The following is a 26163-nucleotide window of genomic DNA, read 5'->3' as shown; positions in this document are numbered from 1 at the left end:
AGTTGTCTTCTCCTTCATACTAACCCACTCCCTCCAGGTTTCACCCATAGCATCTGTCTTAGTCATCTAGTGCTTCTATAGCAGAAATACCGCAAGCAAATGGCTTTAACAAAGAGAAATTTATTCTCTCACTGTCTAGTAGGCTACAAGTCCAAATTCAGGGTGTTAGCTCCAGGGGAAGGCTTTCTTTCTCTGTCAGCTCTAGAGGAAGGTCTTTGCCATCAGCCTTCCCTTGGTCCAGGAGCATCTCAGTGTAGGAACCTCAGGTCCGAAGGACATGCTTTGCTCCTGGAGGTGCTGCTTTCTTCTAGTATCAGGTCCCCACCTCTCTGCTTGCTTCCCTTTCCTTTTATCTCTTGTGAGATAAAAGGTAGTGCAGGCCACACCCCAGGGAAACTGCCTTTACATTGGATCAGAGATGTGGCCTGAGCAAGTGTGTTACATCCCACCCTAACCCTCTTTAACCACAAGCAGAGATTATGATTTATAACACATAGGAAAATCACAAAATGGAGGACAGCAACACATGCCCTAACCAAGATGACACGTATTTTTGGGGGACACAATTCAATCCATCACATTGTCACATCCCCCCGCCCCTGCCAGCACTTACCACAGTTCTATACTTGGGTGCTCATTTGTTTAACATCTGTTTCTACCACTAGATTATAAAATTCAGAAAGACAGGGACAACATCATGTTCACCACAGTAAACTCAGCACTTGACACAGGTTTTGGGCTTGATAGACACTTGCTGGAATAAAGGAAAGAAGGAAGGGAGGGAGAGACAAGGAAAGGAGGGAATGAAGGAGACTGTATAGCACCGTACATCTGCAGTGCTGTAACAAAGGTGGTGTGCATTGAGAAGTTTCAAAAGGCATCCAAGATGCCTAGTGACCTATACTAGAGGGTTTATAATGCTATTGAAATCTTCAGGGTATCCTTTCCCCCTGAAAGCTATTCCTTCCATATTCTTGGCAGTTGGAAAACAAAGGAGTACAATTGAAAGACATATTCCTGGCAAGAGCCATGTGTAATCTGCACAACAATTTCTTTCCTAATTTGCCTGATCCCCAGCCTCTCCCAGGGTTTATTGCTGTTGTCCTGTCATGATTTCTGCTCAAGAAAGAAACAGGCTCGCTCGGAGATACAGCTGAATCCAACCAGGGCAATGGGAAATCAGTTCTGCCATGACCCACTTGGGAACACTGGCGGCGTAGTGGTTAAGTGCTATGGCTGCTAACCAAAGGGTCAGCAGTTCAAATCTGCCAGGCACCCCTTGGAAACTCTATGGGGTAGTTCTACTCTGTCCTATAGGGTCACTATGAGTCGGAATCAACTCGATGGCACTGTGTTTGGTTTTTTGGTTTTTATGACCCACTTGGCAGTGGATTGGCCATTTCACAAGAGCAGGTAATCATCTCTCTTTTTTAAAGTCATTATTATTTTTTTTTTTTTTTATGGTGTAGTCTGACAGAGACTGGAGGGACCCCTGAAACTATGACCCCTGGGTCCTCTGTCAACCCAGAACTGAAACCATTCCAGAAGCCCACTCTTTCAGACAAGGATTAGACAGGACTATAAAACAAAAAATAATACGCAGGAGGAGTGTGCTTCTCAGTTCAATCAGACACATGAGACCAAATGGGCAGCTCCTGTCCTGAGGCAGGATGAGAAGGCAAGAAGGGACAGGAACTGGCTGGATGGACACAGAGAACCTGGGGTGGAAAGGGGAAGTGTGCTGTCACATTATAGGGATTGCAACTAGTGTCACAAAACAATATGTGTATAAATTTTTGTATGAGAAATTAACATGAGCTGTAAACTTTCACCTAAAACATTTAAAAAAAAAAAAAGAGAGAAAAGAAAAATGTGAATAAAAATTTGTTATGATGACCAGTGAGACTGATGATCACAGGAATAAAATGAGAAGATCAAAGACTCTAGATTTGTATCTCAGTAAATCTTGGGAAAGAATGATTAAAAATAAAAATCTTAAAACATGAGACTACAGTTTTGACTAGTCCTTCAGAAACAAAATAATTTTTCTAAAGTATTTTAACTATCAAGTCTTTCCACCTGTGTCTTAGTACTCTAGCGCTACTATAACAGAAATACCACAAGTGGATGGCTTTAGCAAAGAGAAATTTATTTATTCACAGTAAAATAGGCTAAAAGTCCAAACTCAGGATGTCAGCTCCAGAGGAACACTTTCTCTCTATGGGCCTTCTCATCAATCTTCCCCTGGACTAGGAGCTTCTCCACACAGGGACCCTTGGTCCAAAGGACACGCTCTGCTCCTGGCACTGCTTTCTTGGTGGTAAGAGGTTCCCCGGTCTCTCTGCTTGCTTCTCTCTTTTATATCTCAAGAGATTGCCTCAAGACACAATCCAGTCTTATAGATTGAGTCCTGCCTCACTAACACAACTGCTGGCCATCGTCCCTCATTAACACCATAGTGGCAGGATTTACAACATATAAGAAAATCACACAGTACCATGAAACATGGCCCGGCCAAATTGATACACACACTTTTGAGGGGACGTAATTCAATCCACGACACCCTGCAATATGTAAGTTACCTTAGTAAATACTCAGAGTACTGTGCTTGCAAAAGTACCCATAGTACTTACTTTATAAATTCACGGGAGAACAATTTCTGTCTTGCTGATAAACTGTTTCCACAGTTGATCAGTAACCATGTAGTAAATGATATACTATGCTGCCTTTTTTTTCTACCTCCGTTTCTTCTAAACTCCTAACAAAGCTCTCTAAAAAAAAGTTTAAATGAGCAAGGAAATTGGGGCAGGACTTATGATAAGATTTAAAATTAAGTTGGGAAATATGTTTGCAAAATACATATTGTGCACCCATCGTCTTTCCCAAATACTCTTCAATTAACAATGAGACTCCTCTGTAATGAAAAGAACTTGGTTTTAATTATGAATTTGTTTGTAGGAAAGTTTACAGCATTTGTTAACTGCATTGGGCAGGAATTTGGAAATAAATTCCATCATTTTCTAGGCATTGTGTTCTGGTTCCATGACAGATTAAGATATATTCAGAAGGATGTATCTGTCTTATTTGCTATAAAGCCCTTAATTATTGGGATCACACTGAAAATGAAAAAACCATAAACTGGCATGCATGTCTGGAGTCTATATAACTTAAATGGTCTAAAGGATTGTTGAGAAACTGAGTTTGCACCTTCTTTTTGTTAACGTGGCACACATACATCTTGTATGGCATACTTGCCCGTGTAGGTGAGGAAACAAAAAGTTGGGCCTTTGGGTAGTGGTTGGGTCTCCCATTCAGACAAAAATGCTCTGCGTGTGGCCTTGTATCCATCTAAAAAGCTGAGAAAAGACAGGGTTAGGTTAAAGCCTATTAAATCTTGTAAGTCTGATTGTCAACTAAAACCTGTAACTTCCGCTGGTCTGGTGCAAATATGTTAAATGAAGTCTCTTATTCTGAAATACTCTCTGTCTAATGTTTTAGACTAATTCATTTGCTCTTCCAATAATAATGTCTACCCTTCATAAGAGGAGATTCTTATAGAAGCTTTGCAGATTGTGCATTGCACAGCTCTAATAGTTGCCAGTTATAGGTTGTTCCGACTTATGAAGGGGTTCCATTCCAAGGACTCCATCGTAAGTAGATTCTGACATAAGTCAAATATCTCATTTTTTTTTGGTTATCATTATTATTGCCTTTTTTATTAGTATCTTCATAAATCCATAAATTTATTTTATAAATTTATAAATTCATAAATCCAGCAGTGTTTTGAACAGTGAATCATAAAATTCAACATCTGTGAGTGACCATCTGAGAATGATAACATCGGTAAATTACACACTGCAATGTATTACTAATGATAAGATGTACAAAAAAAAGGACAGTCATAAGTACAGTTCATCGTAACTCAAGCATGTCATTTAAGTGAGGGATGACCTGTGCACTATAGTCCATGTGAATATTTTACATATTTTTCATTGCAGAGCTCCAGGGGACATAAACTGCATTGAAGTCTATGTAAGTGGCAATCGCTGGAGTTGTACAGTGCACACCCTACATAGCCATATATGGTGGCCCTGAGACTACCTCAGCTTGAGGCTTGTTAGTTCCAAAATAGACCCTGCCTTGGAGTGGAGAAAGCAAGGATTTTGTCATAGATGCTGTTGATGTCCTGCCCTGTATCTCCTTGGCTCACCTGAGTTGACCCATAGCTTTATGGTAGACAGCCCCGGGCACCCTGACAATTTCCCAATTTAGGAATCAGTGTCTTTTGTCCTTTCTACCTGAGTTCTCTCTCCATGCTGATGTGTGGGTGGATAAATGCCCCAGCCCTCCTCTGACGGGAAGATTTTATGCATGTTGTACATAGTTTCTCAGAGGTTCCTCAGAGAGATTGAGGCCTAGTTACCTACAGCACTAACCTGCTCTTTTATGCACACTTTATCACCTTTTCTCCCTTTCCTCTCTCACTTTTTCCACTGTCACTTGTGCTTCCAGTGATTGTCTCAAAAAACAAAAACAAAACTACTTGCACCTGCCCTTGTTTCAGGTCTATTTTAGGAGAAACCCAAATTAAGACAGATGTCCTTATGAACAAATGGCCTTAGCTGATTCTGTAACTCGGGTGCTGGCCCATGGCTAAATACGTGTTGAATGAATGATCAAATGATTCTCCCACAAAGTCAGCAGCTGCCTCCACTGCTCAGAAAGATGGGAGGTGGGAAGAAAGGGTTAAGCAATGAATTCTCATACCTCAAACTTCATGTGTGACAATGTGATAGAAAATCCAACTGTTCCCGACCTGTCCAAGAAAGCATGCTCTGTTCCAGACGCATTTCAATGCTGCTTTACACAGCGCTGATGTAATTTTGAGGTAGGAAATTATAAGACCCTTTGTATTTTTGCTGTAAAATGTCTTCCTCCACCCCTCAAATTCACTTCAAGCTCTTAATATGGGTGCTCTTAAGCATCCCCATTCCAATTTTTGACACAAAGCATGGAGACAATCTTGCTGTGGAACAATTGCTGTACTTCTGAGCGCATCTGCTTCCTAACCAGAGAAAGATAGAAGTCCCTGAGGATGGGGAATTTTAAACCCATTTCCTTATTCTTTAAAGTCATTCTTCATCTCTGAGCCTCAACAACGCTTATCTCTTTCTCTCTCTAATTCAAGGAGGAATACATGTGCACGGAGTGTGAAATTAACAAGATTTATGCCCAGTCTCAGTGACTAAACATGAAAACCTTCTGGTTGCACATCACTAGCTTCATTCAATTAGTAAAATGTTAGAATGCCATCAAAATTGGTCAAACTAACGTTTTGATTTCTGATAAAACTAAATAAAGCAAATGAACAAAAAATAACAAATAAGAAAGCTTAAAATTTTCACTTTACCACAAAAGTCAACGTACTCAGCTGAAAAACAGTAGAATCTGTTTTTCTGAGATTCACATTTCCATCGAAGAGCCCCTTCCACCCATCTGGTCAAGACTCTCCCTACCCGCTAGTAATATAGTCTTCGTTCTTGCAGACAACTGTCGAAAATGTTAGCTGATAGCTGAGCAAGAAAAATGGTTTAATACACTCATGGCAGGCATGTTCCAAGTGCTCTCACTTTGTCCTTTGTGCACATGGCAGACATTGCTAATCTATCGCTGAAATGGCATCACACTCCTTTTCAACAACGTGCTGCCTACAGCCATTGGCAGTCAATCAGAGTTGGTATAAGAAAGTCATTCCTTCATGTAATCTTTACTGGACTCCTACTATGTTCCAGTCACTCTTCTGGCTCAGGGGCTACAGTGTTGGAAAAATAGTGTCCTTGATGACATAATAATAGTTGTGAACAAGACAGAGACTTTCCTTGCTTTTCCTGGGGATTTAGCTTTATAACTGGTACTTTTGAAAACATAAAACTCGGAAAATCCAAAAGAACTAACCTCTAGGGTGATGGTATGGGTACTTGAAGGTGCAAACTCCATCAAATAATTGTTCTTCTTATTTTCATGTATGCTTCCTGCTATATTCTAGCATTGCATTATTAGGTCAATTATCTCAATAATAAAAATTCTGAAATGGGAGAGAAGGCAAACAAACTTGGAAGAGTATTCCTTTTCTCTTGACCCTTCTTTTCCAACATGCTGCATTCCTTGTTGTGGTTGTTATGTGCCATGGAGTTGATTCTGACTCACAGGCACATAACTACTATGTGCTAAGTTAGGTATACAAAAAAACAAAACCAAATCCGTTGCCATTGAGTTGGTTCTGACTCATAGTGACTCTATAGCCACCCTATAGGACAGAGTAGAACTGCACCATAGAGTTCCCAGTGAGTGGCTGATGAATTCAAACTGCTGACCTTTTGCTTTGCAACCAAGTACTTAACCACTGTGCCACTAGGGCTCCAAATTAGGTATTTAAAAAAAAAGCCATTGCTGTGGAGATGATTCCAGCTCATAGTGACCCTATAGAACAAAGTAGAACTGCCCCATAGAGTTTTCAAAGAGTGCCTGGTAGATTCAAACTGCCAACTTTTTGTTTAGCAACCATAGCTCTAAACCACTATGCCACCAGGGTTTTCAAATTAGGTATAGCAAATCAAAATTGAATATTTTCAGTCTCTGCCACTGCAATACTCACAGTATAATGAGGGCTATGGAATCAGAAACAGGTGAACTCTAAGTAATACTGTGGAGTACTAGAGCCTACGTTTACTGTGTCTGCTGAACAAGCAGACCCTTGCATGTAATCAATGCACTGTATGACTGTTAGAGTAAACACCTTGTAAGTAATTCTCTTAACGCTGGGCTCTCTAGAGGACCAAAACCAGTGAAACACACACATATATATATGTATAAGTACATATACAGAGAAATTTATTTCAAGGAAATGGCTCATGCAGCTGTGGAGGCTGGCAAGTCCCACATCCCTGGGTCAGGCATCAAGCTGGAGGCTTCTCCTGACTCACGTGGTTTCAGGGGCTGATGAACCCAAGATAGGCAGGTCAGAAGGCAGACTGCTGGCTCACATCCCAAGAACCAAAGGTCAGAGGATAACCAGTCAGATACAGTATTAAGAGAAGGCAAGCTTTTCCAGAACATCCATATATATTGAATGCAGGCCATGTCCCCAAGGAAACCCCCCTTTCAACTGATTGACTACTCACAAATCACACTGTGGATGATGATGACATCATATCTGCCAAACCACTGAGAATCATGTCCTAACCAAGTTGACAGATAACCTTAACCATCACAGTCCACCCCTTGTCAACTTGGCACCTGTACACATCTCCTTAAATCATGCATAATCTCTAAATAAAAACAATTATAAAGTCATATTTGTGCCTAACATGATACAACTAATATGTACAAATGAAAATGCACTAGCCCTGTTTGCACCTTATATTTTCTAATAAGCAACAGAATAAGAGAGGGAAGAAAACAAAGATATTTGAGATATTTTATATATGTATATAAAAACCAAAAACCAAACCCGTTGCCGTCGAGTCAATTCCGACTCATAGCGACCCTATAGCACAGAGTACAACTGCCCCATAGAGTTTCCAATGAGCGCTTGATGGATTCAAACTGCCAACCTTTTGGTTAGTAGCTGTAGCACTTAACCACCACACCACCAGGGTTTCTGTATATATATATATTTATATACACATTTACATATATGTATATATATTATATATATATATATATTTGTTGTTGTTAGGTACCACTGAGTCAGTTCTGACTCATAGTGACCCTATGTACAACAAAATGAAATACTGCCCAATCCTCCCAACCATTGTTATGCTTGACCCCATTGTTGCAGCCGCTGTGTCAATCTGTTTCATTCAGGGTCTTCCTCTTTTTCACTGACCCTCTACTTTACCAAGCATGATATCCTTCTCCAGGGGCTGATCTCTCCTGATAACATGTCCAAAGCATGTGAGACATAATCTCTCACCATCCTTGTTTCTAAGGAGCATTCTGGTTGTACTTCTTTGAAGACAGATTTGTTCGTTCTTTTGGCAGCCCATTGTATATTCAATATTCTTCCCCAAGACCACAATGCAAAGGTATCAACTCTTCTTCAGTGTTCCTTATTCATCATCCAGCTTTTGTGGCGACTGAAAACACCATGGCTTGGGTCAGGCACACCTTAATGTCCAAAGTGACATCTTTGCTTTTCAACACTTTATAGAGGTCTTTTGCAGCAGATTTGCCCAATGCAATGCATTTTTTTATTTCTTGACTGCTGTTTCCATTAGCATTGACTGAGGATCCAAGAAAAATGAAATCCTTGACAACCTCAATCTTTTCTCCATTTATCTTGATGTTGCTTACTGTTCCAGTTGTGAGGATTTTTGTTGTCTTTATGTTGAATCATCATCCATACTGAAGGCTCTGGTCTTTGATTTTCATCAGTAAGTGCTTCAAGTTCTCTTCACCTTCAGCAAGCAAGGTTGTCATCTGCATGACACAGGTTGTTAACAAGTCTTCCTCCAATCCTGATGCCACGTTCTTCTTTGTATAGTCCACTTTCTCTGATTATTTGTTCAGCATACAGATTGAATAGTTATGATGAAAGCATACAGCCCTGACACACACCTTTCCTGACTTTAAGCCACGAAGTATCCCATTGTTCTGTTCAAATGACTATCTCTTGGTCTTTGTACAGGTTCCTCATGAGCACAATTAAGTGTTCTGAAATTCCCATTCTTCACAATGTTATCCATAATTTGTTATGATCCACATAGTTGAATGCCTTTGCTCAGTCAATAAAACACAGGTAAACATCTTTCTGGTATCTTCTGCTTTCAGCCAGGATCCATCTGACATCAGCTATGATATCCCTTGTTCTGAATCCAGCTTGAATTTCTGGCAGTTCCCTGTCCATATACTGTTGCAGCCAGTTTTGAATGATGTTCAGAAAAATTTTACTTTCATGTAATATTGTTGATCTTGTTTGATAATTTCCGCATTTGGTTGTATCACCTTTCCTGGGAATAGGCATAAATATGGATCTCTTCCAGTCAGTTGGCCAGGTAGCTGTCTTCCAAACTTTTTGGCATAGATGAGTGAGCACTTCCAGAGCTGCATCTGTTTATTGAAACATCTAATTTGGTATTCCATCAATTCCTGAAGCCTTGTTTTTCACCAATGCCTTCAGTGCAGCTTGAACCCCTTCCTTCAGTACCATTGTTTCCCGATCTTATGCTACTTTCTGAAATGGTTGAACATAGACAAATTCTTTTTGATATAGTGACTCTGTGTATTCCTTCCATCTTTTTTTGATGCTTCCGGCATCTTTTAATATTTTCCCCATAGAATCCATCAATATTGTAACTCGAGGCTTGAATTATTTCTTCAGTTCTTTCAGCTTGAGAAATACTGAGCGGGTTGTTCCTTTTTTGTTTTCTATCTCCAGGTCTTTGCACATGTCATTATAATACTTTACTTTGTCTTCTTGAGCTGCCCTTTGAAATCTTCCGTTCGGTTCTTTTACTTCATCATTTCTTCCTTTTGTTTTAGCTACTTGACGTTCAAGAGCAAGTTTCAGAGTTTCTTCTGACATCTGTTTTCTTTCTATCCTGTCTTTTCAACGATCTCTTGCTTTCTTCATGTATGACGTCCTTGATGTCATCCCATAACTCGTTTGGTCTTCAGTCATTAGTGTTCAACACTTCAAATCTATTCCTGAGATGGTCTCTAAATTCAGGTGGGATATACTCAAGGTCATACTTTGGCTCTGGTGGGCTTGTTCTAATTTTCTTCGGTTTCAACTTGAACTTGCATATGAGCAATTGATGTTCTATTCTGCAGTCAGCACCTGGCCTTGTTCTGACTGATGATACTGAGTTTTTCCATCTCCTCTTTCCACAGATGGTCCACGTATATAATTGCCATTGGTGTTGGTGAAAAAGGTATTTGCAAGAAAGAAGCCATTGGTCTTGCAAAATTCCAACATGTGATCTCCAGCATCCTTTCTGTCACCAAGGCCATATATTCCCACTACTAATCCTTCTTTGCTTCCAACTTTTGCATTCTGATAACCAGTAATTATCAATGCATCCTGATTGCATGTTTGATCAATTTCAGACTGCGGAAGTTGGTAAAAATATTCAGTTTCTTCATCTTTGGCCTTAGTGAGCTATAGTCATATTAATTGGTCTTCTTTGTGGACATATGGATATTATGGTATCACTGACAGCATTGTACTTCAGAATAGACCTTGAAATGTTCTTTTTGACAATGAATGCAGTGCCATTCCTCTTCAAGATGGCATTCCTGGCTGAGTAGACCATATGCTTGCCCAATTAAAAATGGCCAATACCAGTCCATTTCAGTTCACTAATGCCTAGGATATCGAAGTTTATGTGCTCCATTTCATTTTTTTAAATTTCCAATTTTCCTAGATTCGTACTTCATACATCCCACATTCCTATTTTCAATGGATGTTTGCAGCTGTTTCTTCTCATTCTGAGTAGTGCCACATCAGCAAATGAAAGTCCCTAAAGCTTGACTCCATCCACATCATTAAGGTGGACTCTACTTTGAGGAAATAGCTCTTCCTCAGTAGCAGTTTGAGCACCTTCCAATCTGAGGGGCTCATCTTCCAGCACTATGTCAGATAATGTTCTACTGCTATTCATAAGTAGACTGTCGGGTCCTTCTTCCTAGTCTGTCTAAGTCTGGAAGCTCAGCTGAAACCTGTCCACCATAGGTGATCCTGTTGGTGTTTGGTGGCATAGCTTCCAGCATCACAGCAACACGCAAGCCCCCACAGTATGACAAACTGACAGACATGTGGGGGATATATTTATATAGCCCTAGTGGCACAAAAAAAAAATTCTTTTTTTTTTTAGTGGCACAGTGGTTAAGAGCTCAGGCTGCTAACCAAAAGGTCAGCAGTTTAAATCCACTAGCTGCTCCCTGGAAACTCTATGGGGCAGTTCTACTCTGTCCTATAGGGTCACTATGAGTCAAAATCAACTCCACAGCAACAGTTATATATATATATATATATATATATATATATATATATATATATACATGTGTGTGCGTGTTATGGGTTGAATTGAGTCCCCCCATGAAACATATGTCAACTTGGCTAGGCCATGATTCACAGTATTGTGTGGTTGTTCACCACTTTAGGATCTGATGCAATTATCCTATGTGTTTTAAATCCTAACTTCTATTACGTAAATAAAGCAGGATTAGAGGCAGTTATGTAATGAGGCAGGACTTAATCTACAAGATTTGGTTGTATTGAGTCAATCTCTTTTGAGGTATAAAAGAGAGAATCGAGCAGAGAGGAGGGGTACCTGTACTGCCAAGAAGGAAAAACTTGGACAAGGACCTTCCCTCAGAGCTGACAGAGAAAGAAAGCCTTTCCCTGGAGCTGGAATCCTGAATTCAGACTTTAGACTTCTAGCCTCCTAGACTGTGAGAGAATAAATTTCTCTTTGTTAAAGCCATCCACTTATGGTATTTCTGTTATAGCAGCACTAGATTAGTAAGACAGAATTTGGTACCAGAAGAGTGGGGTGCTGCTCTAACAGATACCTACAGTTTGGAAACAGTTTTGGAATTGAGTAATGGGTAGAGGCTGGAGAAGTTTTCAAGTGCCTAATAGTAAAGGCCTAGATTGTCTTGAAGAGACATTAGTGAAATTATAGATGTCAAAGGCAATTCTGGTCAGGACTCAGAAAGTAGTGAGTAGAGCTGTGACACCAGAGATCCACCTATAGTAAGAAACAGCCACAGTGAAATGGCAACAGCAGAACCAGGAGACCAGCTCAAGACAGCATAGGAACCAATACACGGAGTGAGAGAGCCGAGTGCCTTTGGGCGGGAGGCTTCCTGGCTGAGTGGGATGTCTTGGGGCACTTATCAATGGAGCTAAGTTTGACAAGCCACAGAGCAAGAGCCTTTGTGCCTAGGCTTACTGGCAAAGTGGGGTGCCTCCGAGCACTTATCAGCAGAGCTGAAGAGGTTTGGAACACTTGCCTGAGCAGGGTAGAGGCTGAGCTGACCCAAGGGCCTGAGGGGCCGAAAGGCCAAGGAATGAGGAAACTGAAGCTCAAGAGACAGGGAACGCAGGAAGCAGAGCTGCCTCAGTCTCAAAGGGTAGGGCCATGACTTCTGGGATCTCAAATGGTGGAGCCATGGCCTCTGGGATTTCAAAGCCTGGGGCCACAGCTTCCTAGTTTTCAAAGAGTCAGATCTTCACCAACTGTGTTCAGGAGTGTGGGGCTGCCAGAGGGATGGGACCGGATCTACTGCCTAAAGCTGAGGGGTAGGGCTGCCATACCCAAGGGGCAGAACAGAGCTTGCTGCACCAAGGGGGAAGGAATGACAGTCAGATAGACTAGGAGAATGAGCCTGCCCACTCCCAAAGGAACAGAGTTGCCATCCCAGGGGGTCTAGAAGGCAGAGCTGAAGCCCAGAGCCAAGGAGCTTCCACCCAGAATTTGGAGACCGTGGCCAACACCCAGAGTCTGGAGGGCAGGCCATTACCTAAATGGCCTCAGAGAACAGAGGATTATTTTCAAGCCTTGAGAGCTAATGCTCTTCTGCTGACTTGCTTGGTGCCTGTTATCCTTTCTTTCCCTCCAATTTCTCCCATTTGTAATGGAGATATCTACCTTGTTCCACCACTGTACATTCGAAGTAAGTAACTTGTATTCTGGATTTCACAGATGAAGAGGAATTTTGCCCCAGGAGATTTTCACTTGGAGTTGATTTGAGACTTTGCTGTGCTATGACAGAGTGAATGTGTTTTACCTGTGGCAAGGACATAAATTTTGGGGGCCAAAGAGTGGAATGTTATGGATTGAATCGTGTCCCTCAAAAATGTGTGTCAACTTGGCTAGGCCATAATTACCAGTATTGTCTGGTTGTCCACCATTCTGTGATCTGATGTGATTATCCTATGTGTTATAAATTCTAACTTCTATGATGTTAATGAGGCAGGATTAGAGGCAGTTATGTTAATAAGACAGGACTCAATCTACAGGATTAGGTTGTATCTTGAGCCATTCTCTTTTGAGATATAAAAGAGAGAATTGAGCAGAGAGGAGGGGTACCTCCTACCACCAAGAATGAAAAATCAGAAAGGGAGCATGTCCTTTGGACCCAGGGCCTCTGTGCTGGAAGCTCCTAGATCTGGGAAGATGGATGACAAGGACCTTCCTCCCACAGCTGACAGAGAAAGAAAGACTTCCTCTGGAGCTGACATCCTGAATTCGGACGCCTGCCAGTCTCCTAGCATGTGAGAAAATAAACCTCTGTTTGTTAAAGCCATCCACTTGTGGTATTTCCTGATTTCACAGCACTAGATAACTAAGACTATATATATATACACACACACATACATATGTATGTGTATATATATACACACACACACACACATATAACAAAACAAGGAAGAAATACTAAAAACAATTATAGTCTTCATTTGCAACTGGTCACATGGTCGTAGCTGATATTTACAACTATCCTCTTCACAACCCATTCCATATTTCCTTTGCCTCAGCAAGCACCTCAGCTGGTCATGGTTCTTTGCCTAGTAGGGTGACCCAGACCTTCATCCTGAAGGGTCTGGGCCATTAGTGTCATGTCAAAATTGGGTTGCTGTAGTTTTCCATTGACTTTAATCACAGGGCATGGTAATACTAAGAGACACCCTAAAGAATCTCCTGCATTCCAGACATGTTCTTTTTTACCTCCATTACACAACCCAATCCCATTCCCCTTAGTAATCAGTGTTAGCCATACCAGCCAGTATGGTAACTCTCTTCTTTACCTGTTGATCCTGAGGCATGAAGAGCCCAAAGTGGCTGGGTGACATTCTAAACTTCCAGATCAACGGAATCAGTGTTGTGCCTTCTGGTGGGAGCATTCCTCGCTTTGGAAGTAAGACCTCTAGACCCACAGAGCATAGGGTCATGAAGACAGAAGCAAAAATTTTGCAAATGGGCCACTAGGGATAATAGTGAGTGGTGCCACTTCAATCTCCATTCCTTGATTCCTGGACCCCTGAATCCTGGTTATGGGAGAAGCGGCACCATATGTTGGATACTGGTTTTGAGCATATACAGCCTCCTCTAGAACATTGCCCCAATCTTGCAAGGTATTGCCATCTATCTGGTGCTGTAATTGTCTTTAGAAGACTGTTACATTGTTGTATCAAGTCAGCTGCTTCAGCATGATGGGGACCGTGGTAAGACTAGTGAATTCTATGAGCATGGGCCCATTGCCACACTTCATTTGCTTGAAGTGAGTCTTTTGATCCAAGGCAATGCTGTGTGGAATACCATGACGGTGGATAGGGCATTCTGTAAGTCCATGGATGGTAGTTTTGGCAGAAGCATTACATGCAGGTTTGGCAAATTCATACCCAGAGTAAGTGTCTATTCCAATAAGAACAAAACTCTACCCTTTCCGTGATGGAAACAATCCAATATAACTAACCTGACAACAGATTACTGGCTGATTACCCCTAGGAAGGCCATATTGGGGAGTCAGTGTTGGTCTCTGCTGCTGGCAGATTGGGCACTCAGCAGTGGCTATAGCCAAGTCAGCCTTAGTGAGTGGAGGTCCATGTTGCTGAGCCCATGTATAACCTCCATCCCTGCCTCCATGGCCAGTTTATTCATGAGCCTATTGGGCAATGATGGGAGTGGCTGGGGAAAGAAGATGACTGATATCCACAAAACATGTCATTCTATCCATTTGGTTGTAAAAATCCTCCTCTGCCAAGGTCACTCATTGGTGAGAATTCACATGAAACACAAATATCTTTGCTTCTTCAGCCCATGCAGAGATGTCTATCCACATGCCTCTTCCCCATACCTCCTTGTCACAAATTTCCCAATCACGTTTCTTCCAAGTCCCTGACCATCTAGCCAAATCATTGGCCACAGCCCATGAATCAGTATAGAATCACACATCTGGCCATTTCACCTTCCAAGCTAAGTGAACAGCCAGGTGCACTGCTCAAATTCTGCCCATTGAGAGGTTTTCCCTTCACCACTATCCTTCAGGGAGGTCCCAGAAAGGGGCTGCAGCACTGCCACTGTCCACTTTTGAGTGGTGCCTGCATATCTCGCAGTACTATGCATAAACCAGTCTAGTTTTTTCTCTTCCACAGTCATCTTATCATAAGGAACTCTCCATGAGACCTTAGGTATAGACCAGGAGATGAAAGGTGCTGTGACAGGAGCAGAGACTGTGGGCATTTGGGCCACTTCCTCATGCAATTTACTTGTGCCTTCAGGTCCTACTCAGGCACTATCTAGTATAACCACTTCCATTTCACGAAGGAGTGCTGCTGTACATGCTCAATTTTACAACTCTGTAGGTCAGACAACACCCAGTTCATGATGTGCATCTCAGGCTGCATGGTGATTTGATAGCCCATGGCTAAATGTTCACTCTCTACTAAAGCTCAGTAACAAGCCAAAAGCTGTTTCTCAATAGGAGAATAGTTATTTGCAGAGGATGGCAGGGCTTTGATCCAAAATCCTAAGAGTCTGTGCTGTGATTCACCAATAGGGGCCTGCCAAAGACTCCAAACAGCATCTCTATTTGTCACTGCCACTTCAAGCACCATTGGATCAGCCAGATTATATGGCCCAAATGGCAGAGCTGCTTGCACAGCTGCCTGAACCTCTTGCAGAGCCTTCTCTTATTCTGTGCCCCACTCAAAACTAGCAACTTTTTGAGTCACTTGATAAATCGGCCAGAGTAGCACACCTGAATAAGGAACATGCTGCCTCCAAAGTCCATAGAGACCCACTAGGCATTGTGCCTCCTTTTTGGTTGTAGGAGGGGCCAGATGCAATAACCTATCCTTCACTTCAGAAAGAATATATCGACATGTCAACCACTGGAACACTAGAAATTTCACTGAGGTGGAATGAGCCTGAAGTTTTGGAATTAGTGTCAGTTCAGAGCTAGTGTCACGGATTGAAATATGTCCCCCCAAAAATGTGTGTATCAATTGGGCTGGGCCATGATTCTCGGTATTGTGTGATTTTCCTGTATGCTGTAAATCCTGCCTCTATGATGTTAACGAGGCAGGATGGGCGACAGTTGTGTTAGTGAGGCAGGACTCAACCTACAAGACTGGATTGTGTCTTGAGGCAATCTCTTGAGATATAAAAGAGAGAAGCAAGAAGAGAGACTGGGGAAACTCATACCACCAGGAAAGTAGTGCCAGGAGCAGAGCTCATCCTTCAGACCTGGGGTCCATGCACAGAGAAGCTCCTAGTCCAGGGGAAGATTGATGAGAAGCCCAACAGAAAGAGAAAGTCTTCACCTGGAGCTGACACCCTCAATTTGGATTTTTTACCTGTTTTACAGCGAAGAAATAAATTTCTTGTTGTTAAACCCATCCACTTGTAGTATTTCTGTTATAGCAGCACTGGATGACTAAGGCAGCAAGTGTCCAGTAATTCCTGAGAATTCTGATTCTTTTCTTTTCCACAGTGAAGGATCACTCCCATAAAAGGCTGCAGATCCCTTTGGGGAAGGTGGGAGAAAGATTAACAGTATAAATTTTTGGCAACATACTGGGGTTCTTCCTCAAGGGGAGCTGGCCTCCTCTTCACTCAAGGGATTATGTGTCTGTAAACTGGTTCAAGTCTGGAAATTGATTGAGGGGACAACTCTATTCTGGCAGTTTGAGTTAGATTGATGTTCACTTGACCTAGAATTTTTCCACTTGTGCAGATCAAGTAAATATTTGGTAGATTTCCCATTTATTTCATCCTAGGGACACTGTGACTAAGTAGCCAACACCCTAAGTCTATACGAGTCACACTATTCTGATTACTGCTTTGATTCTGTTGTCCATTATGGTAAACATGCCCATCTTGTCTTTGTCGATTGAGTGCTGCCATTTGGCTCTTACCACTATGGGTTCCAATCAGTACCACTGTAGTTAGGTGTCTTGATTCAGTTAGGGCAGTTCCCATTATCAAATCTGACTTCCATAAAATAGCAATCACAGCAGTCTTCAAGGCTCCCTTCACAAATTTGCTCCTCACTCTTGTGGTAAAAGGTGTGCCCTCTTGACACTGCATGCCAATTTCCCTAAGTCTTTGAATACCTTGTTCTTCAATCTACCATGGCAGGTCTGGCATTTCAACTTTATGTAGTGTAGGCCACCACTTAATCCATGCTTCAGTGAACCAACCAAATAAACTATTAGATCTTTTGCTAATCTCTTGAGCTGTAAGGTTGATTGAAGAACCTATGCTTAGTGGGTGTTATGAATTGAACTGTGTCCCGCAAAAATATGTGTCAACTTGGTTAGGCCATGGTTCCCAGTATTGTGTGGTTATCCTCCCATTTTGTGATTGATGTATGTTTCCTATGTGTTGTAAATCGTACTCTCTTCCTGTAGTTAATGAAGCAAGATTAGATTATGTTAAAGGGGATTAGGGTGGGATGTAACACCCTTTCTCAGATCACATCCCTGACCCAATGTAAAAGAAGTTTCCCTGGGTGTGGTCTGCATCACCTTTTATTTTACGACAGATAAAAGGAGAGAGAAGCCAGCAGACAGTTGAGGACTTCGTACCAACAAGAAAGCAGAGCCAGGAGCAGAGCACGTCCTTTGGGCCCAGGGTTCCTGCACAGAGAAGCTCCTAGTCCAGGGGAAGATTGATAACAAGGACCTTTCTCCAGAGCTGACAGAGAAAACATTTCCCTGGAGCTGACGCCATGAACTTGGACTTTAGCCTACTACTAGACTCTGAGAGAATAAACTTCTGTTTGTCGAAGCCACCCACTTGTGGTATTTCTGTTATAGAAGCCCTAGATAACTAAGATAACTAAGACAGAAACACTGGTGGCATAGTGATTAAGTGCTACGGCTGCTAAACAAAAAGTAAGCAGTTCAAATCCACCAGACATTCCTTAGCAACTTTATGGGGCAGTTCTACTCTGTCTTATAGGGTCACTACAAGTCAGAATTGACTCAATGGCAATGAGTTTGGTTTTTTAGATAATTAAGGCAGTGGACCCATATCAACAAACTCAGACTGATTCAGCTTTATATTCCTTTCACAATTATCCCACACCCTTAATAGCCATTCCCACACATATTCCCCAAGTTTCTGTTTGTATATTAGAAAAATCAAGCAGTTCTTTTGGACGGTAGTTTACTGTCTTAGTTTTCTAGTGCTGCTATAACAAAAATACCACATGTGGATGGCTTTAACAAATAGAAGTTTATTCTCCTACAGCCTAGGAAGCTAGAAGTCCAAATTCGGGGTGGCATCTCCAATGGAAGGCTTTCCCCTCTCTGTTGGTTCTGGGGAAAGGTCCTTGTCATCGATTTGCTCACAACAAATCTCATAATGGAGCCTCTCAGAAACGCTTGTGTCTTAGTGGTTAAGAGCTATGGCTGCTAACCAAAAGATCAGCAGTTCAAACCCACCAGGCACCCCCTGGAAACCCTATGGGGCAGTTCTACTCTGTCCTATAAGGTTGCTATGAGTTGGAATCGACTTGACAGCAAGGGGTTTGGTTTTTTTGGTTAGGAGCTTCCCAGCACAGGACCATGGGGTTCAAATGATGCACTCCCTTCCTGGTTCTTCATTTTTGGTGGTAGGAGGTGTCTCTATCTCTCTACTGGATTCTGTCTTTTACATCTCAAAAGAGATTGACTAAAGACAAAACCTAATCTTGTAGTTTGAGTCCTGCCTCATTAACATAACTGCCTCTAAACCTGCCTCATTAACATCATAGACACAGGATTTACAACACACAGGAAAATCACAGCAGATTACAAAATGGTGGGCAATCACATACTACCGGGAATCATGGCCTAGACAAGTTGATGCACATTTTGGGGGGCACAACTCAATCTATAACACATACTTCCTCCTGCATCACACTTTGTACTTTACTACTTTGGGCTCACTGGGACTTAAATCTAGTTATAGGTCTAGAATCAAAAAATGGGTGGTAGAGATGGGTCCTGGACACTCAGCAGTGTCTTGTAAGGACTCTGCTTCAGACAATGGCCCAGGCAATACTTCAAGGACCACCACAGGTGACATCTCAAGCAAAGACTCTTCAGGCACAGCTTGGTTAATCTCATTAGATGGGTGGAGGAGATAATGGTTTTACTGGGGAGGGTGGCTTAGGAGACAAAGTTGGAGTAATCTCTTTAGATGGGAGTAAGATGATTGGTACTGTTCGCACGAATGAATCAATAGAATTTAGGGTCTCAGTATCCCCAGCTTCCTGATTATCTGCCCATACGTCCCCATCCCAAGTTTCACGATCCCATTTCTTCCCAATCAATGCCCTCACTTTAACTTCAGACAATATTCAGGGTTGGTAACTCAATTGGCATTGTAATTCAGCCACTTCTGCAAAAAGACTCTGGGTTTGGTTTTCAGCAACATCAGTTCTGTTGCTACAAGAAATAAGACTTGATTTCAGGGCACAGGTGACAACTTTCAGGTTTTTTATACAGTGCTTGAGCTGCGACTCTGAAGACCTGAGCTTATCTCTTTCATTCACCACTGTGTCTAGCAAAAACAGGAACAACGAACCAGCTTCCTTATATTTCTCATTCTGACAAAGTTGTAGAAAAGTATCAAATGTGCAGTCACCTAGAGCCTTGTCTCTCACAAATATTTAATCCATTGATGGTGATATTTTGAGTATTTCTATTGCTACTTCATGCCATGAGTTAGTAGTGCCTTCTTTACTACTGGAGGCAGAGTCATCAGCACTTTTAAGGCTAGCCAGACTTGAGAACCAATTCGGAAAACTCATCCTTATGATTTTGTTTCTCTGGAACCATTCTCAGTACTGAATGTCTTAGGCTGGGTTCTATAGAGATGCAAAACCAGTGAATCTTATATGTTTATAAATATATATACAGAGAAATTCATTTCAAGGACATGGCTCACACAGTTGTGGAGGCTATGTCAGGGTCAGACATCAGGCCAGAGGCTTCTCCTGAGTCACGTGGTTGCAGGGGCTGACAAACCCAAAATCAGCCAGCCAGAGGACAGGCTGCTGGCTCACGGAGCTGTGGGAGCTGCTGAATTCCAAAATCTGCATGTCAGTTGGTAGGCTGCTGGCTCACATTCCAAGAACAGGAGGTCAGAGGATGACCAGTTGGATGCAGGATGGAGAGAGGGTGAATTTTGCCAGAACATTCATTATATTGGATACAGGCCACACCCCCAAAGAAACTGCCCTTTCAACTGATTGGTTGCTCACAACAGATCACATCATGGACAGTCATTATATCATATCTGCTGAACCACTAAGAATAATGTCCTAACCAATTTGACACATAACCTTAACCATCATAGTGATAAATTACTTTTATGTATTAGGAACCAGGGCTCAACTACTCCTATGAATGAAACCTATTGCATCCATTATTCCCAAGTTTTAAATGCATTTCAAATTAAAAAGAAATAAAAATAAAAATGGACTCCATTTAGTTATTACAATTTGGGGAAGCTTTTAATAATACATTGGTGGCGGGGGTAAATTAAGCTATTCAGTACTTTTACTGCTACTCTGATGTCCTCACTCTACCTCCTCCTACCCTTGTGGAGTTGGGTAAGATTTTTCATATGCCTTTTTTTTTTTTTTTTTCTGTTTTTTAGCTGCTCCTCACTTCCTTAGAAGTGAGGGTGGCAAGACTTCGACTTGCTTATTTTAGACATGTCACTGGGAAAGACCAATTCCTAGAAAAGGTCATTATGTCTGGTAAAGTAGAAGGCCAATGAAAAAGAGGGAAACTCTCAATGAGAGGGACTGACACAATAACCACAACAACGGGCTTCACCAACACACAACATTTCCTTCTGGTATACATTAGGTTACCATGAGTCTGAGTCTACCGGACGGTCATGGGTGACATGATCCTATATAGAGAGAAGCCAAAGAAAGCTTTTAGAGCTAATAGAGGAATTTAGCACAGTTTCAGGGTACAAGGCCAACACACAAAAAATCTGTTGGGCTTCTCTATATACTAACAGCAAAAAATCTGAAAGGGAAATTAGGGAAACGATTCTATTTACAATAGCATCTAAGAGAATAAAATACCTAGGAATAAATTTAACCAGGGATGTGAAAGACAGTATTATAAAACACTGCTGAAAGAGATTAAAGAAGACTTAAATAAATGGAAATATGTTCCGTATTCATGGATTGGAAGACTTAATGTTGTTAAGATGTCAATATTACCCAAACTGATCTATAGACTCAATGCAATCTCGATCAAAATTCCAACAGCATTCTTTACAGAAATGGAAAAACCAATCCTCGACTTTATATGGAATTGCAAACGTCCCCAAATAGCTAAAACAGTGTTGAAAGAAAAGAACAAAATAGGAGGACTTACGTTTCCTAATTTTAAAACATACAAAATAGCCTGGTACTGGTATAATAATAGACACGTAGCCCAATGAAATAGAATTAGGAGCCCAGGAATAAACCCCAACATCTATAGTCAACTGAGTTTTTAAACGTGTGCTAAATCCATTCAGTGAGGAAAAAAGAGTCTCTTCTATAGTGTTGGGGAAATTAGATTGCCATGTGAAGAAAAATGAAACAGGATACATGCCTCACACCATACACAGAAACAAAATCAAAATGATTTAAGTACCTAAATATGCAATCTAAAACCACCAAATTCTTAGAAGAAAATGCAGGGGCAATGCCGTTGACCTCACTTTTAACAATGGATTATCTAATATAATAACAAAAGCACAGACAGCAAAAGACAAAATAAATAAATGGGACCTCATAAAAATTAAAAACTTTTGTTCATCAAAAGGCTTTACAAAAAAAGCGATACCAAAAAAAAAAAAGAACCAAACCCACTGCCATCGAGTCAATTCTGACTCATAGCGACCCTATAGGACAGAGTAGAACTGCCCCATAGAGTTTCCAAGGAGCACCTGGCAGATTCGAACTGTTGACCTTTTGGTTAGCAGCCATAGCATTTAACCACTACCCTAAGACAAGCTAATACCTAGGAGAATATCTGCAGAAATCATGTATCTAATAAGAATCTAATAACTAAAATATATATAAAACTCCGACACCTTAACAACAAAAAGACAAATAACCCAATCATAAAATGGGTAAAGGGCTTGAACAGACATTTCACCAAACAGGACATTCAAATGGCCACCAAACCCATGAAAAGATGCTCAATGTCATTAGTCATCGGAGAGATGCAAATCAAAACCACAATGAGATACTATTTCACTCCCACCAGGATGGATAAGATTAACAAAACAAAGACACATGCAAAAAATAACAAATGTTAGTGAGGATGTGGGGAAATTGGAATCCTTACCCATTGCTGGTGGGAATGAGAAGTGCACAGCCTTTGTGGAAAACAGTGTGGCAGTTCCTCAAAAAACTAGACTTGGAACTACCATATGGCCCAGCGATTCCACTCCTGGGTATATATCCAAAATACTTGAAGGCAGAGACTCAGAGACTTGTACACCATTGTTCATTGCAGCACAAAGCTCATCAACAGATGAAAGGATGAACAAAACGTGGCACATACATACAATGGAATACTACTCAGCCAGTAGGAGAAATGAGGTCTTGATAACATATGGATGGAGCTTGAGATATTATGCTGACTTAAATAAGTCAATCACAAAAGGACAAATATTGTATGATCTCACTTATATAAAAAGACAAGGAACGGCAAATGTATGGAGGTCAACGTGTATTAGTGGTTCCCAGAGACGGGGATGGGGGGAGAAATGGGAGAGTATTGCTTTCGGAGTGTTGACTTTTGGTTTACGGTGATGGAAAAATCACATTGATGAAGGGTAGAGTTGCACACCTGATTATTGTAATTGCTGTGAATAAGTTGTACACCTGTAAAAAGTTGAACTGGCGAAAGTTGTGTGATAGATTTTGTCTTAGTTATCTAGCGCTGCTGTAACAGAAATACCACAAGTGGATAGCTTTAACAAGCATACGTTTATTCTCCCCCAAAGAGGCTATCAAAGACTACTAATGTTCCCTCTTAAAGACTCAGGAGCCAGCCATTGGCCAAAAATAGGACAAAATGAGTGTTAGTCAGGATAACTGCAATGACTGAGACATGAAATATGTTTAAATTCATAAACTAACAATGCTAAAATAATAATTGGTAAGCACTGGAAGGTGCTGTTGAACCACCTCATTGTTTTGAGAACTGTAAATAAAGGGAAAATATGAAATATTTATCAAGCCATTCCTATACAATCTGTACCTCAGGGTAACCAAATAGTTCATTTGAGTAGGCCTCTTTTTCTGTAAGTAGTCCAGCTAATAAACACAGAAGGAATGATTGAATTAGAGTATCATTATTTTGTAACCTGTAATAAATTAATAGATAGATGCCTTCAAGTTGACTCTGACTCATGGTGACCTTATGTACGACAGAACGAAACATTGTCCAGTTAGCTCTGTGTCATCCTCACTACGGCCAGAATGTTCAAGTCCATTGTCGCAGCTATTGCCAAACTGTCTACTGCTTGCTGTGCCAACTCACGGCATCAAACTGTAGACCCAAGTTCTGGGTTTGCCAACAAAACGCACAACTTACACACAGGCAGTGCGTGTAGTAATGCTTTACTGTCATAGAGAAGAGACAGAACAAGGTCAGCTTCAACTGAGAATGCCAGTGTCCCATGGCCAGCAAGTCACTCTCTGCAGTGAGCTCAGGGCTGGTGACCTATATGCACCCCTCTAATGACTGGGTTGGGAATGCTGCAGTTGAAGGATGTCATTCCCTCCCCACCAGGAACAGACACAGGAGTTGGGTTGGTCAGGTGCCATATGGCACATGCATGCACAGAGCAGAGAGAAAGTTTACTGCGTATCCATAACAGGGAGAGAGTTTCCCTAATAAGGAGAAGAAACTAGGAGAGAAAGGGAGGCTGCATTCCAAGACTCCATCAGCAGGGCCCAAGACTTCTGATTAAGTAATCCAAGTGGAGGAAGGAAGGTTGTGCAATACATTGCTTTCCCATTTTCCCAAAAGATTTTGTGCCAGTCCATCTCATGAGGGTCTCCATTGAACTCAATGGTCCTCTACTTCACCAAATATGATAACCTCCTCCAGCAATTGATCGCTCCTGATGACATGTGCAAAGCAAACAAACCGGACCGAGTTCTGTTGTACTACATAAGGTTATCACTGGATAATTTTTGGAAGTAGATTGCCAGGGCTTTTTTCCTATTCTGTCTTAGTCTGGAAGACCTGTCGTAACCTGTCCATGATGGGTGACCCTGCTAATATTTGAAACACCAGTTACAAATCTTCCAACATCATAGCAACATGCAAGCCACTACAACGGAAAAACTGACAGATGGGTGGCGGAATAACTTAATGGATCTAGGAAATGATCATCAATGATTAGTAGACATTACTAAAAGAGAGACAACTAGACATCATATGCCTCCAGGAGGAAGTGTACACACCACATGAAATTGAAGTGAAGGGACCTTATGTGGATTTCTATTCAAATAAACAAGCTGTAAACAGAATTGTAAGACAATTGGGCAACTGTGAACACCAACTGGATACTTGATGATATTAAAAACGTATTTTTTTTTAGATATGATAATAATAAAAGTGAGAGTCCTACTGTTTTAGAGTTATGTACTGCAATGTTTACAGATTAAGTCATATGATGTCTAGGTTTGGCTTAAAAATAATCAGGGGAGGAGTGGGTACGGGTTTAGATGAAACAAAATTGGCCATGTATGATAATTGTTGAAGCTCAGTGATGAATACATTGAGTTCATTGCACTATTTTTTCTACTTTTCCATATTTTGAATTTCCCGTTTTAAAACAGTTAAATGCATTGACGATGGTTTCTCAAAATTAGCAATATTTCAATTTTTTCCAAACTTTTTTAGAGATATTGGATTAAACAGGATACTCCTCAATTAAAAAGTAAGAGGTATAATTTGTAGTCATTTGAGAGGCCTTGGTAAAGCCTTTTTTGTGTACTTCCCAGGTATTGAGAAACCTAATGACTGGGTAATAACTCCTTTTGAAAGTCAAGCAGTTTCCACTATTTTGTTTCCAACTAAAGGGAGGCGGACATATCCAGTAATAGATAATTAAAAATTAATGATAGATCCTTATGTGGTTTTTGGCATTTACCTTGGAAGGAGTTCAAAGAATTGAGTACCATTACCATAAGAGAAATCTTTTTATTCCTACTTATTTATTTATGGGAGCAAAGATTCACAGTTCTTGCACTGCTTAAGACAAAAATAGGAGTAGAATTGATACTGAACGTGGTCTCATTCTAGCAAACAATAATATTCACCTATGCGCATATAAACTAAATTTTTTTAAAAGTCTCGTGTATCCCATTGAGATATGCATTTCCAAAATAAAAAAGTTGCTGTTAAATAATTATTTCATTAAATGTAACATATAGGTGTTGCTTTGATCAATTGTGTATTAGTGATACTTTAATAATAACTCAATGCAGTAGAAATTTTTCACACTTAAAGCTTTATGGTCATAGTATTATTTTTCTAATTTTCACTTGTATTTTTTGTGGCAGAAACGTATGCTGGTGTGATCAATATTTTCAGCATAAAAATCCATTACGTTAAGATACAATTCTGTGGGAGAGGTAAAGGAACAGCCAAGGGAACAGTGCACAATTTCTGACTATTAGAAAAGGGCTTGTTCATGTATTTTAAAAATAACTGATGGTTAGTATTCAATCGCAGTATTGTTTAGATTATACTGGAATTATTTTTTAAAGAAGTGGAAATTTTATTTTTAAATGTTGACATCTACAATGTTTTAGAAATTAGATCCTTTGGAAATAGTCATGATGAAAACTTTTAGAAGTTCAGTAAAAAATATTTAAGAGAGGACATAGTTTTTTACTTTTATTCTTAGTGAATATACACAAGCAACAACGTTTGAAGATCACTGCTCTAGAGAAATCTTTACATAAATGCAACAGGATATTTTTATAAGAAGGCTTATATCTCTAAGAAGCTAGAAACAAACCAAATACTTGTCAACAACAGATTGGACAAATTGTAAAATCCCCATAAAATGAAATAGTATGCAGCAGTAAAATGAATGAAATACAGCCACCTGC

The sequence above is a fragment of the Elephas maximus genome, chromosome 20 (genome assembly GCF_024166365.1).
Source record: "Elephas maximus indicus isolate mEleMax1 chromosome 20, mEleMax1 primary haplotype, whole genome shotgun sequence".
NCBI classification, from domain to species: Eukaryota; Metazoa; Chordata; class Mammalia; order Proboscidea; family Elephantidae; genus Elephas; species Elephas maximus.
The sequence above is the reverse complement of the archived record's forward strand: the minus strand, read 5'-3'. Positions refer to the sequence as shown.